The sequence below is a fragment of the Arvicanthis niloticus genome, chromosome 17 (genome assembly GCF_011762505.2).
Source record: "Arvicanthis niloticus isolate mArvNil1 chromosome 17, mArvNil1.pat.X, whole genome shotgun sequence".
Lineage (NCBI taxonomy): Eukaryota > Metazoa > Chordata > Mammalia > Rodentia > Muridae > Arvicanthis > Arvicanthis niloticus.
In genome coordinates this window covers 53,394,623-53,411,614 of record NC_047674.1, presented here as the reverse complement: position 1 = coordinate 53,411,614, position 16,992 = coordinate 53,394,623, and the positions used below count along the sequence as shown (strand labels likewise).

Below are 16,992 nucleotides of genomic sequence, written 5' to 3'. Positions count from 1 at the left end.
GCGTCTTTTGTTTCTCACTTTTAACTTCTCTGCCTCTTCTTTTGTTTTAAAGCCAAATAAAACTACACACTCTCATCTCGTTTCCTGCTTTCCATTTGTGTGTATGCGCGTGAGCACGTGTGCCCGCATGTGCACAAGTGTGTATGCATGTTTACACGTGTGTTCTGGTGTGAGTGCCTGTGGATCGAGTCCAAAGGTTGCTGCTGGGACTCAAACTCTATAGCTCTCCTATCTCTTCAGTGAGGCAGGGCTCTCCACAACACTGACACGGCCAGCTTTGCTAGCCAGCTTGCTCCCAGGATCCTCTGTCTCCACTTGCTGAGGCGGAAATTACAGCGGGGACCATCACACCCAGCTGGCATTTATGTGGTTCTGGGGATGCAAACTCCATCCTTAGGCTTGTGTCATAAGCACTTGAACCACCGAGCCTCCTCGCCAGCCCCAGCCTTTTATTTTGTGAGTGACCTTTGCAGTGACAGAGTGTTTTAGAGTTTGAGATCTGTCTTGTCTGACTGTATGACCTTTAGTGTAAGCAGTTAAAGTTATAAACGTGAATGTGCTTCATCAGCAACAGGGGCGGTGCTTGCTTGCTGTAATACAGCACTGGATGGTCATCACACATGGGAAGCAGAAAATAGCTTTAGAAATGGCTCAGTGGGTAAAGCGCTTGTCACTTTGCATGAGCACTGGAGTTGGAACTCCAAGAACCCACGTAAGAGCTGAGAGTGTGTAATCCCAGCGCACAGAGGTGCAGACAGGGAATCCCCAGAGCCAGCTGGTTTGCTAGACTAGAGAAATTGGGGAGCTATTGGTTCAGTGAGGAGCCTGCCTTAGCATAAAAGGTGGAGCTCATTATAAAAGGAGACTAAGGAAGGCATCTGATGCCAACTTTGGGCCTCCACATACATGTAAGTATATATACAAGCAAACACGGAACATACGCGTGTGTACGCACACACATGGGTGTGCGCACCTCCCCAACACACACAAACAGTTGATTTAATAAAACTGTCAACTTCACTCTAATCAAATCATGTATAGAAGAAAAAATACCTACACATTTTTTTTTTCAACCTGCAAATTGAGTGGTTAACTTAAGACCCTGGAAGTACCTGACAGTCCATATTCCCTTTAAAACTACATCGATCTTAACCCAGCAAGCAAGATTACAGCTAGGATTTCTGAACTAACAGGAAGCAAGGAGGGGTTAGAACTTAAAAACTGACAGGCTTCAGAACATAAAGGAGGTTGGGTTTCTCAGCAATCACACCCCTGGAGGTTCTTCCCGAAAGGTCCTGGTGAGGTCACTGCATTTAGGGGGACAATTTTGTCTGCTGCAAGAGGTTTGCATTCAAAGCAAGGCTATTGGCTCTACTCCTATGACCTCTTCCAGCACCAGATGCTCCCTCAGTAGAGTCTGTGGACCCTGGGATTTTGGAATCTCTGCACACACTTTCATCATCACTGGAACTGCTAAAGGCCACGGAGATTGGGTGATTGCCACCAAGAAATGGTTTTCACTTGTCCTCGATAGGATTAAAGAAGTCATTTAGTTTATAGACATGGTGATATCACTTCATTTTAAACTGCCCATGATGGGAATAAAAGCCCAATCTTCTGTTTTGTAGATGAAAAGAGAGAGAATTTGCTCAAAGTCACTTGGTTCTAAGCAGCTGAGACGGGATGACAGTGGAAGCCACCATCTTTTCCTATTCTCCCATGAATATGCAGGGCCCCCAGCAGCTATAAAAAAAAAAAAAGAAAAGAAAACAAAACAACAACAACAACAACAACCACCAGAAAAGCTAACCACAAGCCCCTCTTCACCAGCAAGAGAACCGAGGCAAACATTTGCTTGTGAAACTTCATAGGGTTTGGTTCCAAATCCAGAGTCATGAGACCTTTGTTCGACATTTTTGATGGTCAGCTTGACTGGATTTTAGCATCTCCTGAGAACTACATCTCTGGTCACGTCTGTGAGGGTGTTTCTAGGGAGGATTAGCTGAGGAGGGAAGACCTATCTTGAACTTGGGGCATCAGGGGTGGAGCTTTGAGCAGAATGAAACAGAAAAAAAATGTGGGCAGATGTCTCCTTCTGCTTCCCAAGTTTGGATACACTGTGTCCAGCTGCCTCACGTGTCCCTATGTCTTTCCAGACAGGATGGACTGAAGTCCCTCAGACTGTGAGTCATGAAAAGCCTTCCCCCCTCAGACTGTGAGGCATGAAAATCCTTCCCCCTCAGACTGTGAGTCATGAAAAGCCTTCCCCCCTCAGACTGTGAGGCATGAAAAGCCTTCCCCCCTCAGACTGTGAGGCAAGATAAGCCTTCCCTTCCATAAGTTGCTATTGCCATGCATTTTGTTATGGCAACAAGGAAAACGACAAATACTGTCCAATCAAATGGATTTAGGTTGTGGACTCAAATGCTTTAAGAAGCAGAAATCACACTTGCTCTTCCTATTAACTAGGTGAATCAATGAGTAACAGAAACTACGGTTTCCAGTCAACAAGCCCTCTCCAGTCTGCACGCCAATTTCACATCCTTGGAGTTTGGTCCAGGCCCCTCATGCCAATCTTGTTAGTTCACTGTTTGCCCATCTCTATGGGAGCCTGTGTTTTGTAGTTGCCCCGCAAGCTCTCTCATCCTGCAGATGGCCAAGTTAAGTCACAGGTAGCAGCATCCTCGCAGAGATGGCTGCAAATAGAACCAGTCCTCTCTCATCCAAATCACTCTCACGCAGCTCTTGACTACTCTGTAATACACGGCATGCTGCCTGGCTCTTCTGTAAGATGTGGGTCTTGACGAGCTTCTTGCATAGGGAGTCAGGGTGATGGTTTTAAGTCCTGTTATTGATGCTGACCAGCTGAACAACCTCAGATAAGAGACCTCCCTTCCTGGAGCTGACTGCCCTCATCTACGGTCAGGCTGTAGATGCTCAAAGATGTAATCAGGTGGTGAGATGTGATCGAGCTGGGGTTAACACTTGCCATGCAGAACGGACTTAAAAATACTAGTTAAATGTGAAATTTTCTAGAATTTGGTTTTCTTTTAAATAGGGACGGTGAGCCCTGCCTACTTTCTCGAGGGGACTGTTACGTGCTGTGAAATTGTGCACAGAAGGTGATGTTGAGAAAAGGTGTTCCTGTGTTTTGCAATACTGAGGATTCAGCAGTTTAAACTGTGTTGGGGGATGTTTTCTTTCCCCACTTTACAGAGGGGACTCTGGATGCTTACTGGCTCTCACTCCTGGAGATTTTGTGGCAGAAGAAACAGTTAACTCTTATTTGCAAACAAAGCCACTGAGGACTGACTAACTTGCATCACCTCAGAGAAGAACTGAGTCGCTGCCTACTACTGTGGAGGCTCAGAGATTAAGAGTCCTTTATCTCCCTGCCCGGGAGGGTCAATGGGGACAGAGTCCCTGGCTCTTGAAAGGGATAAAAATGGGGCATATTATAGTATAAGGGTAACACCCAGCTCCAGAAATACTGTGGGCACCAGGTGAGGAGACAAGAGACCCTCAGCAAATTCAGGGAAGACAGCTAGTTTCATTTGGCAAGATCCATGGATGTGCGGCTCAGGAAGACATCACCAGAAATTGTTCAGTCCAGCTGGGTGGGGCAAAGTGAAGACTTCTGGGAGGCTGAGACAGGAGGATCTGGAGTTGAAGGTCAGTCTGCACTCTATACTAAATTCCTGGTTATGCAGAGCTTCATAGTGGGGGTAGGGCTCACCTGAGGAGCCCAGCTTCTGAGGGTAAGGAGTAGAGACAAGACAATCCACCCCACCCTCACAGCCGTGGTGGGGTGGTGAAGGAGTCAGTCTCGGGCTTTATTTTGAAAAGCTCTAGGAGACATCTGTGCACAGCCAAGTGTGAGACCTGGGAGACGTCCCTACGGTTTAGCAAAACAGGCTGATGGTTTTACTCCAGTAATTGTTACTTTTAATGAAATTTGGGTTGAGATAATAGTCAGGTCCGGTAGTAAGTCTGGTAGTCATTGTTGCTACTATTTATGGAACGCTTATGTATGCCAGGAACTACTGAATGCAGTAAGTGACCACACAATGGGTAGCTTAAAGAAACAGACATTTGTTTCTCACAGTTCTGGAGACCAGACACCCGCCCTCAGCCCCCACTGGGTCCCAGGCTGCCCCCTCTGACGATTTAGTGGAGACTCTGACTTTGGCTTGTGGTTTTTGCCTCGAGGCTGTATGAGCCCTGTCTTCATGTGCCATGCTGGCGCACGAGAGAGAGAGAGAGAGAGAGAGAGAGAGAGAGAGAGAGAGAGAGAGAGAGAGAGAGAGAAACACAGGGCATGCATTTGGGGGGTGTTTGTAAAAGGAGGACCCCTGAGAATGGCCACCTACCCTCCCCAGAGCCTCTGGATCTTAGAGATGACGCTCCACTCCGCTTTGAAAGCGGAAAGGGGTCTCCAGAGGGTTACAGGGACTGGGTGGTCTGGGTTGTAGGAGGTCAGAGAGGATCACCTGGGTTGTGGAGGGAGGGTTCCCTTTCACATGTGGCAACAGAAACCACTGCCCTGCCAGAGTGGTGGGCAGGGAGGAAGCGGCCCCTAGCAGCTGGCCTGCTTGGGGCAGTGAGGAGCTGCAGCTGTGACAGAGAGCTAGCCTGTTTCCCCACCCTGCCCTTCCCCTCTCCCAGGCTATTCTAGGCAGGACGGGATGTGAGCACTGAGTGGAGATGGGGTGGAGCAGGAAACAGCGGTTGCTTCAATCTCCACCTTACCTCTGCATCCTTAGAGTCTCTTCTGTTCTTCCTTGCCCTCTTCACTGAGTAGGCGGGACTAGCTGGCCTGCAGGCCCCAGGACTCTACTGTGTCTGCCTCCTCAGCGAGGGGATCACAGAGGCAAGCGGTTTACATGGACACTGGGGAATCCAAGCTCAGCTCCTCATGCTTTCGTGGCAAGCCCTTTCCAGACTGAACCATATACTCAGCCTCTCTGAGCTGCTTATACTCACCCTCAGTGCTACTGTGGCCTCTTAATGGATCATTGATCTTGACAGAGATAGAGACATCCTAATGAAAGGTCTTCTCACTAGACTGTAGACATTCACACTTACTGGAAGTCACTCGGCACCTTGAGGAGAAAAGAAAATATGATTAGGTATATGACAGTCCTTCCTGGGTCACATGGTCCTGCAGAAATGCCACGTGATCATAGCCATGCTGGGCAAAGAAGTCAGAGGTCAGAGGTCAGAGGTCAAAGGTCCAATAGCACTCCTAGATGCTCTCTACTCTGGTCCTTGCACTGCTCTTATGGCTGATTTGATTCTTAAGTCACACACCATCTTAGGATTTCCTAGCTGTGGCTTATTGCACATGGGACAACCGAGAGGCAGGAGGCAGCAGGAGATGAATCCAGGGCAACATACCTAGCCAGAAGACTAGTGTGGGGTTTCCAAGTATTTTCTCCATGATCTGCTTTTCACTGTGCCACGCATGACTCCATCGAGCCTTGGAACTGTCCAGATGAGCTGAAAGTTTCTGGATATCAAGGCATGGAGCTCAGTAATGAAAGGGTTGATGGAACCCAAGAGAGTTAGGTGGAAGTCCAAGGTGCTGCTCTCCATGTCCCAGGCTCCTGTGCGGCAAAGGTGGGGTCACCAGCTCTTTTGGGCCATGTCGTAGCACCATCTTCCAAATGAAACAGCCTCTGTTTGCATCAGATCAGCTGAGCATACTTGTCGGAGCTCACTGACTGCTGACACCTGCTCCCAGAAGGACTGGGCAGGAAGGTCATTGGTTCCTCAGCTGACATTGCAGCCATTCCACTTGTATAAAATGCCCTAATTGCATATGGTCTAAGGCTTTCCTTAAGATACTAGAGCACACAGGCTGGGGCTCCCAATGTCAGGGAGGCAGAAGCACTCATTGTCACTCTGAGACCTCATGTGTGCTCCGGATTGGAGGCAAGTGGCTAAAGCATTAGGATTTTGTGCAGAGTGGGACACTGGAGACTGGAGCTTCCAAGCCAGCACACCTCCTCCTACCACCACGCACCAGAGCAGGCTGTCATTGCACAACCGGGCTCTGAGGTCTTTTTGGACAGGCCTCCTCACCAGCCACTTCCTTTATGGTCAAGCTTTATGGTCACCTCTGTTTCTTAAACTGTAGCCTCTCTCTCTCTCTCTCTCTCTCTCTCTCTCTCTCTCTCTCTCTCTCTGTCTGTCTCATTGTCTCTGTCTCTCTCTTTCTGTGTCTCTCTTTCTCTAGTTCTCTCTCTGTCTCCCTCTCTCTCTTCTCTCTCTCTATCTCTCTCTTTCTCTCTCTGTCTCATTGTCTCTGTCTCTTTCTCTCTCTTTCTGTGTCTCTCTTTCTCTTTCTCTCTGTCTCTCTCTCTGTCTCTCTCTGTCTCTCTCTGTCTCTCTCTCTGTCTCTCTGTCTCCATTTACAATTATGTTAAGATATGAAGAGGTACACAGAGTGAAAAGGTCTTTCTCTCTCTCACTCATCCCCTGCCAGTTCAGCTCCACCTCACAGGCACCCATCCTGCTCACGATTTCTAGCCAGAGTCTACTTGTGAATTCGAAAGACAGTTGAGATATGCATTGATCTTATTCTTTATTCTTGCTTTTCTTATGAAAGTCTGCCACTGTGTATTGCAAGATACATTAAAATTTTATTTTTGAGAGAGAGAGAGAGAGAGATAGAGGAAGAGAGTGAGAGAAGGAGAGAGGGAGAGAGATGGAGAGGGAGAGAGGGGAGCCAAATTTCAGCTCTCTGTAAAAACAAACAAAATGCCTTTAACCACGGAACCATCATCCCTACAGCCTCCAGGCTACTTAAAAACTATTTTATTGAAAAGATGTTTCATGATTTTTCTCAATCAGTTTCCCATCAATAGATGTCTAGGCTCTCCCTAAGCTTTCATTAGTATTGGTCACAATGTAGCAAGCATCCACGGATGATGGCTTTGCCTATATGCTCAAGTGTGCTTGAAGAATAAATTCCTGAAAAATGACACTGCTGGGCCACAGTGTTATTGGAGAACGGAAGAGTCACCATGGTTTTTCGTTAAAGTACCTCAAGGTTAGGGACGTCTTCCCCAGAGCGCCTTCCCAAAGAATGGAGTAGAAACCAGAGGAAAGGACAAGAGAGTCCCTAGTAAAGAAGCTATGCCTTGGAGGGTCGGGTGAGCGTCACGGAGAACTGAGCCTTAATTTGCTGAAGCTTTCATTGTGATCGAATTCTGTCCAGAAGACTCCCACCTTGGAAGTGTAGATTGCATGTCACCTTCTCGTGTCAAGTAAGGAAGAAATGGTTAGCCGCATGGCACGCTTTTCCTCTATGCTCCAGCTGTGGCACTGTGTAAGGCCCTCACTCAGGGTGATGTTTGAGAGAGGATGTTGCTAAGCAAATTTTTTTTACCATAACTTTACCTTTTAAGCTTTTATCGGGCCAAGAAGGAGTGTCTCATGGTATTGACTATGGTCAGTTCTTCCTTTAGCTTTGTGGGCTGTAGAAAGGCAGACCTGTCCTTCAGACTCCCTTTCAGCTGAGCCATGCCAGGCACTTTGATCAGGAATGTTAGTCATTTGTTAGGCTGCCCCCATAACCACATCCTAGGGTTTTACAGGCCCCTATTTCTCTCTCCCAGCAGGGAATAAATGCATCTTTTTCTAGCAGTCCCAATAAAAATCTATTTGTGTTCAAACTTTCAGATTTGTCAGTACGATAGAAGCTTTTTGTTATTTACTTAAATTTTTCCATGAGTGTGTGCGAGGAGAGTGGTGTGTCTCCTGTGTGCTGGTGTTTGCAGAGGCCAGAAGAGGACTTCAGATGCCCTGGAATTGGGGTCAAAGGCAGTCATGAGCCACCTGGTGTGGATATTGGGACTGAACTCAGGTCCTCTGGAAGACACAGTTCATGTCATACCTGAGGCTGTATTTTCAGATGCTTTGTAGAGATGTCTGTGTTCTTTTTTGATATAAATAACTTATTCCCATGGCTTGCCTATTTCTGTATTGTATTGTTCACCTCTCCCTACTGATCTGTAAGAACCCTTTATCTACCAGAGAGACCTGCTTTTTATCAAGAGTTAAGCTACAACAGAAATTCTTCATATTTTGATATATTTATTTAATTTATGAAAATACTTTCCTTTGGTCTGGAGAGATGACCAGGTGGTTAACAAAACTTGCTGCTCTTCCAGAGAAACCAAGTTAGCTTCCCAGCACCCACTTCCACACAACTACCTAAGTCTGGGGAGTCTGATGCCCTCTTCTGGCCTCTACAGGTGCTGCATGCATATGCACATAAATAAAAAAAAATGGAAAATTAAAACAAAACAAAACTTTCCAAAAAAACGCTTTTTGATAATGCTGTTTTTTTTTTGGGGGGGGGGGTCTGTCATGCAAAAATTTTTGATTTTTCACATATTAAAATCACCTCTGTTTTGATAATCTGGATAGCCCCCTGGACTTAGATTTCTCTCTCTCCCCTTTCCTCCCTCTCTACCTCCTCCCTCTGTGTAAATGTGCGTGTATATGTATGTGTGTGTACACGCATGGAAGCCAGAGATCAATGTTGGCTTTAGTGTGTCTTCCTCGGTTGCTTCTCCACTTTCTTTTGAGGCAGAGTCTCTCACTAACCCTGAAGTTCATGGATTCAGCAAGTCCCAGGGATCCTCCTGTCTCTGTCTCCCCAGTGCTGGGAACTCAAGTGTCAGCTGCTTTTCCTGAAGTTTCACATAGGTTCTGGAAGTCCAACTTTGTGTATGTGTGGCAGACCTGATTATCTGGGCCATCCTCAGACCATAAGGTTGAAAATAGTTGCCCCTCCCTCTCTCCCTCCCTCTTCCCCTCCTTCTCCATGCCTCTCTCATCCTCCCTCCCTCTTCCCCCTCTTCCTCCTTCCCTCCCTCTCTTCTTCTTCTTTTTTTTTTTTTTTTTTTTTTTTTTTTTTTAGCACTTTAACCATTTTATGTGTCTCCCTCTTTGATTGTTGTTGGGTTTTCTAATTCAATCCATGTTGTTTTCAGCCAGCTTTCTGACAAGACATTCCAGTACATCTCTGGATATAGTCCTAGTTTTTTTTCTTTTTTTCATATAGTTAAAAATTTTGATGATATTAATTTATTCCTCAAATCCCATGTTTTCTCCATCATTGCAAACTGACATTGGCTATAATAGGTACAAAATTTATATTAGATTTCAAACTCTCAATATCAAAGAAGAACTGACTAGGGCAGTGGAGAGAGGAGGGAGAGGCCAATGGTGAGGGGTCAGTGGATAAAACCAGACTATAGTGTCTGAGTGGAAATGTTACAACGGAACCACTCACTTTGTACAATTAACATGCCCTAAAGATATTTAAAGTAAAAAAAATTATTTTTCTGTTTTGAGACAGGGTCTCATGTACCACAGGGTAGCCTTTAACTTACTAAGTAGCTGAAGATAGCCTTGAACTCCTCATCCTCCTATTTCAGCATCCCTAAATGTAGGATAACCCTAGTTTTTAAATCAATGACTTGAAATGCCACTTATCTACACCCTGCGGACCACTTCTGGTCCTCCTCCCTGTCGGCCATCTGCTAATCTATTTATATCCAAGTCTTCTGCCTCAGAACAACAAGCAGCTGTGGGTGTCTGCTGGGACAGTACGATGGGACCCCCATTTCTTCCTTTTTCTGGAGTTGTCTGGATTTTTTAATGTGAAATTTACAACCAGATAGCACTACACACCACACACACACACACACACACACACACACACACACACACACACACTGGCATTTTACTTGAATTTCATTCATTTCAAACATTAAGCTGATCCCTCCCCCATCACAAGATTCAGTAACCTTGACTGTCCCTCTGCCTCTCCATCAGTTCTAGTCCTGCTTAAGGAGATTTTCCTGGTCCCTACCCCCATCTCCTTCTGAGTACAAGGATCAGACATATAAACCTCATGTGGCCTTAGTATGGACTGTCACCAGGAAAGGGGTTTTGGAGGCTAGGAGAGAGCTTGCCGTCTGAACACTGAGAACTGAAAGTCAGCAACTTTGGACAAAGAATAGAAGAGACCCGTATGGAGGGCTGTGGGTTGTGGGGAGATCTGAGGGCAGGCAGGGGAAGAGAAACTACGAGGAGTGGCCAGGGAGAAGAAGAAGAAGAAAGAGGGACCTCCAGATAGGAGCCTGGGAGCTCTGGGAGCAGGTGCACCAGGCACAGGAGGGCACAATGGTGGGGGTGGGTGGCCGCAGCAGAAGGAAGGCAGATTTTTCTTCCTGCAGTATCTCCACTCCCTGCAGCCTCTAGCCCATTCAGTGGAGAGCAAGGTCCTTCGCTTCAAAATTACATTTTACTGAGATAAATAGCATGCATCTAGAAATGCCAAAGCACACACATGTTCTTTGTTAACACTGTCTTCTAAGACACTGGGCGTTCCAAGCTCCCCTTGCATCTCTGAGAGGTTGCCAATGTCCTGACTTTTTTTTTTTTTTTTTTTTTTAAATCAGAACACGATTACTATTATAATATGGAAAAAAGATGTTAGAAAACTCAAGGTCAGGGATGAAATGTACTGAAAAGGGGATTAGAACCCAGGCCAAGATGGGAGATTCGGAGAATCAGGAGTGGAAACATCTTGTAGAAGCAGGGTGTGTCTTGAAATACCTCTGTCTTCATGAGGGGTCTTAGCTACCAAACTCAAAGTAAACAGCCTGAGGCCAGCTCCACGGTGATTGTTGGTGACTAGTGCGCATGCCTCTGACTTGGTGGCCCTAGGCAGATCATGGTAGCTTCTTACTTAGTGTAGCCCAAGATGGCTACCAGGAGGCAGTACACAGGACCTTGGCTAGGCAGGAAAGCCCAGCTAGTCTGCAGACTCTAAGACACTGTGAAGGTTTCTGTGGTTCTCTGGGGCCTTCTGGTTTCTCTCACCGTTTCTTCCTGCATGCATTCCTTCTCTTGCTCAAGGCCAAGAGAACCTCTCGTTACTGTGGAGCATTTTGGCCTCAACTCTGACCTTTGAATCTTAGCCCTGTGCCAAGGGATAAAAACGACCTCTTTCTCTATGGAAATTAAGTGTGATGGTGAACATACCATGATATACGTATACATATATCATGTATATATGTATATACATATATCATGTATATATGTATACAATATATACATATGTATATATGTATATTGTATATACATATTGTATATACAATATACATTGTATATTGTATATTGTATATATATGTATATACATATATATATATTGTATATATATGTATATATGTATATTGTATACATATATACATACAAACACATATATGTAGGACATACATATGCAACCTTTCTTCCTGGTTTTGTGTGTGTGTGTGTTCCTTGCATTTAGGGGAAGAGCACTGGGGCACTCCCAGATGAGCTAAGGCGTTCTAGTGCCAGGGTGCAGGGTGGTACTCTGGATCCTGGTAGCTAGCACTTTGGGATGGTGGAGGAGGAGGCACTGCCTGGTCTTGGCAGCGTCCACTTCAGGCAGGGAGGTGGAGTCCTTGGACACATTTGCAGTCAGGCAAGTGGTGCCCACATGCGGAGCAGCAGTCCCCTAATTAGAGAGGGCAAGTCCTGTTTGAAGCCTCAAACCCAGGCTCAGGGTCTAATCAGCATTTGAATTCCAGCACATCTGGTAAAACAAAACCAGCTGTGAGGAAGGCAGATGCAGGGGACAGGAGAGTCTGTCCTTCCAGCAGATAGCCAGCCCTTCACGTTGAGTTTTCTTTGTCCCCTTTCTCTTTAGGTTTTCCGAGGAACACAGTGCCTCTAAGCAGGCATGTGCTCTGACCCCCAAAAGACACCCTCTGGGTCACTGACGGTTCCTTTGCATTGGGCTATGTCTGTCATTTCCGATGGGCTTGGTGGTGGGAACTGTCCCACAGACTCCAGCCACGGGGGCTGACAGTAGGTCTGTCCTCTAGTCCTTGGGCTGTGTTCAAGTCAGAAACAAAACCAGAGAACACGACTCACTGCCCCCAGGATACCACTTTTCAGCTAGTGATGGGTTTGGCCTCTGTCCTCCGTGTTTTGTGGGTCAGCAGAGAAGAGTCCACTTACGTAGGATGTAATTTTAAGAGCTCCAACTTGACCAGCTATCCTTTGGCCTGGAATAGAAATCTCCATGGAGGAAATGTGTTAAGATGAAGGCTCCTGTCGAAACAGACAGCTGGCCAGACAGGGATAACCTGCTTTACACAGCTCATTATTGATGTGTAAGGCATAGAGGAAGCTTCCATAGTCTCTTCTTGTTTCAATGAGGCAGGACCTGACGGACAGGTGGTGCCCCTGCCCTGGTCTGTGCTTGTTGAGACTGCGGGGAGCTGCCTGGTCCTCTGGTATCTCCCCATGGCTCTTCTGAAATCTGGAGAAACCTGCTTTGACAAGATCACGGGAAAAAGTTCATAATAAATTGTTCCCACGTTCAAATCACATCTCAATGAGAGCCACCCTGACCGCCATCCTTCCCAGACCGCCATATTTAACATCGTCACCAGCTGCCACTTATAACTTCTGGCTTTCTCGACCTATTTATGTTTGATGTGTGTTCACTTAGCATACAATATATTTTTGCCTCATTATCATTTTCTGTTTCCTGTTAGAGAGTGAGCTCCAGGAAGGCATGGAAGCCAATCAGGCTTTTACTGTGGTGTCGGGACAGCAGGGCGGCGGGGGGTGGGGGGGATTGGGTTAGGAGAGGTAGGATCTGGTATGGGGCATGCAGCACTAGGCACCTTTTACGTGGAGGCAGTGGAGGGAAATGTCTACATCTTTAATTCATGAAGATGGCTCAGGGGATGAAACAGCAGATTCTTGGAGAAATTGTGAATTAGTAAGACCCTCTTCCACTGACTTGGCCAAGATGGTTCTTGGCCAGCTGAGTGTGGATTTAAAGAGTGTGTCTAGTGTTTAGGGGAACAACCTCCCACATAGCCTCTTGACAGTTCTTTCCTTGTGTATATGCACCGCGTTCTATAAGGCATGGACTTCCTGCCACCATTTCCCCCAATCCCAGCACCGGAAACAAGGCCCGGCAATGTGTTAAATATACTCCAAGATGGAAGACTAGTTGCTCACCATTTTCTCATGCTCCTGATTGATAAAGAAAATCAGTGGCATGGGTCTAAGGGAGACCAAGGAAGCTGCGGCTCTCTTTGACTCTTAAAAAAAAACAGTAGGCTACTCTCAAACAATGGTGGTTTCTGAAGTTGACCCAGTTGATAAAGGGGAAATATTTCCAGAAAGTACTAAAATATTCTGTGGTTTTTTTTTTTTTTTTCAATGTGTCTTATGGACAGCACTCTGGGTTAGGTTCAGAGGGGGAGACCAGGAGAAACATAGATTGGGGAAGCACATGCCTGCTTAACTGGGGACAGTTATGGCTTGCACCTGGTGGCCTGGTCTAGTGTGTGAGAGTTCCTCTTTTTGGTTGTTTGTTTTAGTTTGTTCTGAGAGGGTCTTACTACACAGCTTGGTCTTGAACTTGAGGCTTCTCCTGCCTCAGCCCTCTGAGTATTGAGATTTCCGGTATGTAGCACTATGGCTGCCTTTGTTTCTCTTTCAATCTCAGGAGCATCAAAACTGGCTTGAGAAACAAATAATGTCCTTGACCTTCAGCACAGGACTCTCCTGGAAAGCTCATAGGCTGGTAGCGACAGATCAACCTCTCCTGTTTTGGGCAATGAGTTAAGATAACCTGGGCTGCTGTCAAGGATTTCCAAGGAGTGAGGCAACATCCTTTTCCCTCTGCTACTCCAGTTCTGGTGGGCTAAAGTGAGTGCTCTCAGCAGGCCGTCCACATGGTACCAATGTGAGCCATCAAATGTATACATGCTGCTGAGGTGGTACCCTTTGGAGTCACCCCTAAGGTACACCGTTTGAAGGGTGACCCTTGGAACTGCACCCAAAGCACCCATGGGTGTTGGGTTTGTAAAGGTTGAGAGGTCAGTGTCTTATTTTGATTAGTCATTTAAGATCATGATCCTGCCCTGTTCCTCATTAAGTCCTCTGGTTCTAGGTTTTCAAGGAAGCCCTCTAGTACACATGAGTTGATCTGAGCTGTTTTAACCATCAGCTACTAACATGAGCCCTTCAGAGACCTTTAGTGAAAGTAGTCTGGCCCGATAGGTCCTCAGCCATGACTGGAGAGGCAGTAAGAAGATATGTGTGACCAGCCTATTGGTGGTTGACATAAACGTCTCTGTGGGGAAGAAGGGCTATGGGCATGTGTAAGGTTCTTGCTTATGGGCTGAGGTAGGAGTCTCTTATCTCTTCTTGACTTAAAGACTCTTTGGTGACAAGGAGGACAGAACCTCTTAAAGTTGGCTCTGTCGGGTGACCTCACTCTCACTGCCTCTACATGGATGACTTGTTTTCTGAATTTCCTACAGATGCCAACTTCAGGGATGAACAAGAAATCTGTCTCTGTCCTTCTGCTGGAGGCAGGATGCAATGCTGAGATGCTGCTGATGGGGTGAGTGGAGGCAGAGAGAAGCAAGGGAGCATGGTGTGGTTTTAATGCTCCTTCCAAAGTCCTTGCTGTGGGCTAGTGTCACTTGATTAAAATGACACCATCTCAGGCCTCTCTGGAAAGACCAAAGAGACATCAGTGACTGGAAGGCTTCAGACTGGGCCTTGCACTAGGCCTCCAGAGGGCTGGGAACCTAGGACTGGCATATATCACTTACCAATTACAAAAGAGAAGTGTGTACCTGGGGTAAGAGATGATAAAAAACAAAAGGAGACAAAAATAAAAGTGTTTGCTTGCAGAAAAAGGTCTTCTATGACTAACGACTTTCATCTGCATCTTAATGGCCCAAACCATATCATATGCTTTCTTCTGACACACACACACGCCCCCCCACACACACACAGGGAGAGAGAGAGAGAGAGAGAGAGAGAGAGAGAGAGAGAGAGAGAGAGAGAAGAAATGTAAGGATATCAAATAAACCCATGATTTATTGGGGAACATAAAGAGACCAGGAAAGACAGATAATGAGCAGTGTGTTCCGTAGGCTGGGACTATGTCTTGTTCACTCTGTGAGTCACCACATCAAAAAGAATTTTTAAAATGTGTCCCTAAATCCTTAGGCTTTTGCTCAAGATGGGCCAGAGTGGTCACAGGCCAGGGTGGAGCAGAGAGAGGCAGAGGAAACCCAGGGAGTCTTGCACAGCATGCTTGGTTTCCACTGATGGGGAAGAGTGAGCATTCCCCGAGTCCCTGCAACTTCTGTCTTAATGTGCATGAGCATCAGGGATGGTGGCCCTGGTTTTGTGTCTGGGTTGCATAGGACCCGTGTCCCTAGGTCGGGGACACCCTGGTATGGCCACTGCCAAGGAAATCTTAATTTCAAACAGCAGGCTGGGTTGGAAGACCATGTGTCAGACTAGTGCCAGACAAATGTGCCCTGATTTCTGTTTCGGAAACTATGGTCAGCAAAATGGAAAGAGTGTAATTGGAAAGGACAGTAACTGGAGCCCAGGCTTGGGTAGGAGGAGGAAGCCACAGGGAACCTTATTTCAATTTGGGTAAGTAGCAGTAGCTACTAAAGTCTCCAGAGCAGAAGAGCTGCCAGGGGTTTGCCATAACCCCGGTCTTTTCATAAACATCCTGGCCATGAAGCTAGGCTCGGGTTTGAGCCTCAGCCTCCCACAGCCTATCAGTAACCTTGAACAAGTGGTTTCACTCTATCTCTGCAATTTGTAAACACAGAGCATGGAAAAACAGAGGTATGGATGCCTCCGTAGATTGTTTTAAAAGTTAGATAAGCAAGTGAGTTAAAGCTAGCCAGCTCAGATTCTGGCTCACCCTTGCAGTCTTCAAGAGTGGTCACCCTCCTCTTCCTCCTCTTCCTCTTCTTCCTCCTCCTCTTTATCACAGAACACACTGCTCATTGTCTGCTCTGTGTTCAATCTGTTTTTCTGGCTCTATACTTGCTCCCCAATAAATCATGGGTTTATTTGCTATCTTTCTAAAAATTATATTTTCATTCTTTTTGTATCTGGTAGAGATGATTACATGATATGGTTTGGACCAATATGATGCAGATGAAAGTCACTGGACTGGATCCAGCAAGACTCTTCAATAGGTGATGCTAGAGGTGACAGTGGTGGGACAAGTACAAGCACAAAACCATGTGTTAAGAAAAAAGGAGGGGACTGGAGAGATAGCTCAGTGGTTAAGAGCATTGACTGCTCTTCCAGAGGAGTGGGGGTTTAGTTCCCAGCACCCGTATGGCAGTTCACCACTGCCATAACTTCAGCTCCAAGAGTTCTGACACCTTCACACAGACACACATGCAAGTGAAACACCAACACACATGAAATAAAAGTAAATAAGTAATTTTTTTAAAAAGACAGAACAAGAAGCATGTAAATTGTCCCATGTGATAAGATTTGACAAGATGGACCTGTTAAGGCAAGCCTAGTCTGTTATTTTGTCCAGCAAAATTTTGTTGGAGTATAGCTGTGATATAGATCATGTAGGTCCTGAAGCAGAAACCCAGTGATGTAGCCTTTTCAGAAACAAACAAAACAAACAACCTACCACCACCACTAATAATAATAAAAACCTCATTCAAGCTCTCTCAGTGAGACCTGTGCCAGCTGTGGCTTCTCAAGTGTGATGGTGATACAGGTTAAGTCCTGCTCAAGGTATTTAACTGACCCTCTGGATTTCTGGCTGTTCAGACAAGCACTGAAGTGTGTGTTGCCCTGGGCTTAGATGGACTCTGATCTACCAAGAGGTTGCAAGCTTTGGCCTGAAGACTCAGGAGAAGGGATATACCATAGGAGTTCCTAGGCTGTAAGTCACAGAGACTCCCTACCTAAGTAGAAAGAAAGGTTTATGAATAAAAGGGAAGTTTAAGTGGTCTGAGAAAGGGCCTGGGTGAGAATGGAAACAAGACAACTGGAATAGGTTTCTCTAGAGTTGCGGGTAGAGTGGATGACAGGATCCTTGGCTGTGGGGAAGCCTCAGTGACC

At 46.2% G+C, this 16,992-nt stretch overlaps 1 long non-coding RNA gene across 1 annotated transcript in view; it reads right to left on the bottom strand.

Annotated features, from left to right (window-relative positions):
- Positions 1 to 928: 928 nt before the first annotated feature.
- LOC143434864 (uncharacterized) overlaps positions 929 to 16,992 on the bottom strand; it is a 42,341-nt gene continuing 26,277 nt past the window's right edge. Inside the window, exon 4 of the long non-coding RNA XR_013104693.1 lies at positions 929 to 5,102. This is a non-coding gene — a long non-coding RNA (uncharacterized LOC143434864). The remainder of the gene's footprint in view (positions 5,103 to 16,992) is intronic.